General features: G+C 44.7%; 1 pseudogene across 1 annotated transcript in view; it reads left to right on the forward strand.

Moving 5' to 3' along the window:
• The window catches only part of LOC103736544, a 5,594-nt pseudogene extending 3,726 nt beyond the window's left edge, over nucleotides 1-1,868 (forward strand). The window contains exon 2 of the transcript XR_001872511.2: nucleotides 831-1,868. The product of XR_001872511.2 is annotated as a beta-1,4-galactosyltransferase 4 pseudogene (transcript). The remainder of the gene's footprint in view (nucleotides 1-830) is intronic.
• Nucleotides 1,869-2,888: the final 1,020 nt, after the last annotated feature.

A 2,888-nucleotide genomic window follows, 5' to 3' on the forward strand; every position in this document is an offset into this window, starting at 1 on the left:
GGCGGTCCGGGGGCTACTGGTTGCATCCTTGTCCTCCCTTTCCCCCAGCGGTACTCTGGCCACCCCCCTGAAATCAAGGAACTTCCTTCTGTACCATCAGTTTTATGGAAGACATTTAAGCTTATAAATAGTGACAGCTCTGGGGCAGAACTGCTGAGCAGAAGCAGCCATCACATTGCCAGCTGTCATCAAGTTCTCAGACTGGAAAAGTTCACCCTGAGACTTCCTGGCTTGCATCAGAGCACAGAGACCTGTCATTCACAAAATAAAAGGAATGGGCAGTATTAGGGTTTCAAACAACAGCGGCTTCTCCCCTCCCCAACAGGGACCTATGGACTTTTGGAGCCTGAAAAAGGGAACTGAGCTGATAAGAACCTTGGCCTTTGAAGTCAAGGGAAACAAACTCTGCTGAGAAGCAGCCTGCCTTTCCTCTGATCTCCAAAGACAAGATAAATAGATTCTACCTGTTAACCAGAGATTTTAGAAGCTGTTTAACACAGAAGCTTGAAGTTTTTCCCTTATCTTTAGAGGAAAAAGTAAACACTTCCAGACCCAGATCCTGCCTGGCAGACTGAACGGAGCCAGGTTTACAAGCCCTGCTTTTCCTGCTTCCCCCTGCTTGATTTTTCCCCCAAACTTCTCCCCTGCTTCTGCACCCTGAAGCCCCCATATATAAGTCCCAGCTCACAACCCGTGGACTGACATCTTTCCCTTCCCTGAGGGAAACGTGTCCCATGCAAAATAAAGCTGTATCCCGCTGAGAGTTCTATCTGTGCCTCGGTGCCTCCTCCATTCGCTCGCTCTCCACATCCCAAACTTTTACCTATCAGGCAGCAGCCTGCCTTTCCATCTTTCCTACAAATTCCGACTACTGTTGCTCTTCACTGTGTGCCTGAGGAGGTGGTTGATTGGGCCACCAGTAACTACTTTGTGGATGCTATTCAAGAGATCCCCAAGGCAAAGAATTTCATAGCTAATTTCAACAAGGTCATGGCTTTGGGGAAGAAGGAAGCTTTGACCAGCGATGCAACCATGACAAAGGCAGAGCTTGACAAGTGCCCTTCTGTGTCTCCAAAGCTCAGAGGCCAGACTAAGCTGATTTTCAAGCCAGACCTCACCTGAAAGGAAGTACAAGCTCCAAACCCCAAGGTGTCCAGAGGCCGGTGTCACCCTGAGCTATGTAAGGCTCTACAACGGGTGGCCATCCTCATCCCACACCAGAATGGAGAGAAGCACCTGATGTACTTGCTGGAACATCTACACCCCTTCCTGCAGAGGCAGCAGCTGGACTATGGCATCAACATCATCCACCAGGTTGGAACTAAAAATTTTAATTGAGCCAAACTCCTGAATGTGAGCTATGTAGAAGCTCTTAAGGAGGAAAACAGGGACTGCTTTATATTCTACGATGTGGACCTGGTGCCCAAGAACAACTTCAACCTTTACACGTGTGATGATCATCCCAAGCACCTGGTGGTTGGTAAGACCAGCACCAGGTACAGGTTACATTACAATGGATATTTTGGGGGTATTACTTCCCTTAGCAGAGAGCGATTTTTCAAAGTGAATGGATTCTCTAACAACTACTGGGGATGGGGAGGTGAAGACAATGACCTCAGACTCAGGGTTGAGCTCCATAAGAAAATATTCCGGCCTAAGCCTGATGTGGGTAAATATACCATGATCTTCCATACCAGAGACAGAGGGAATGAGATGAATGTGGACCAGATGAAGCTCTTACACCAAGTGTCACGAGTCTGGAAAACAGATGGCTTGAAAAGTTGTTCTTACAGATTACTGTCTGTGGAGTACAATCCTCTATATGCCAACATCACAGTGGATTTCTGGACTGGTGCATGACCCTGGATCTTTCAGTTGTGTTCAGGAGAACTGATGATTTGACTGCAATAATAGTAGCACTCAGTAAGAATTTGTTCCAGTTAATGGTTAGGCCGAATTTTTCCATTCTGTATTTTTTCAGCATTCGAGTTCTTTATGATATGGAATCTAGAACCATTGTAACAGACAGCTTTCTTCATTTTTTTGATTACAACAGTGAACTATTGTAATACACATACTTGAAGGACTAAATATAAAAAGCGGACACAAAATGACACAATGAAAACTATTTGAGAACTGTGTTGTTGAAGGACATTTACTTAGGACTGAAGTGAAGCATTTTGAGATTAAAGGGTAGAAAATAAAATCCCCAAATATCTCAGAAAAAAAAGGCACGTGCCATCACCCCCAATGCCATCTCTTGATAAGGCAGTGAACTCAGTGTTGCCGATTTCTGTTTCTGTCAGTTACCTTTCTCATTGCTGTGACAAACTACAAGGCAGAAGCAACAAAAGGAAGGATTACTTGGCTCATGGTTTGAGTGTTTAGTCCATCATGGCCCCAACAGCTGGATGGGCTTTGTCCACAGTGGAAGGAGCTTTTGGCACAACTTACATCATAGCAAATCAGAAAGCAGGGAGGTCGCTGGAAGTGAAACCAGGCTATGATTCTTAAACCTCAGTGGCTCATCTCCAGTAGCCCTGTCTGTCACTCCAAAGATGCCTCCTTCACAAAGCACGACCATTTGCACACCAAGTTGTAAACAGATAAGCCTGGAACTGGAGAGCATTGCACATACAAACCATGGGACCACTAAAAAGGCCAAGTGATGCTAATCATCTCTTCTTTAGCCGTTCATTTCTTCAATAAAGTACACATGGCCATAAGAAGCCATCTCTCAAGATTCTCAAGCAGTTCCCACTGTATAATAAGTGTAATATATTAAATATGTATTAGTGGGTATAATATCCATAGACTTCTACCCAACATTAGGCTACTAAGCAGTTAAGTTTTCGGGAGTCAACTATTGCACATTTAGGAAAGTAAAT

Source organism: Nannospalax galili, unplaced genomic scaffold (assembly GCF_000622305.1).
Source record: "Nannospalax galili isolate Female #2095 unplaced genomic scaffold, S.galili_v1.0 scaffold136, whole genome shotgun sequence".
Lineage (NCBI taxonomy): Eukaryota > Metazoa > Chordata > Mammalia > Rodentia > Spalacidae > Nannospalax > Nannospalax galili.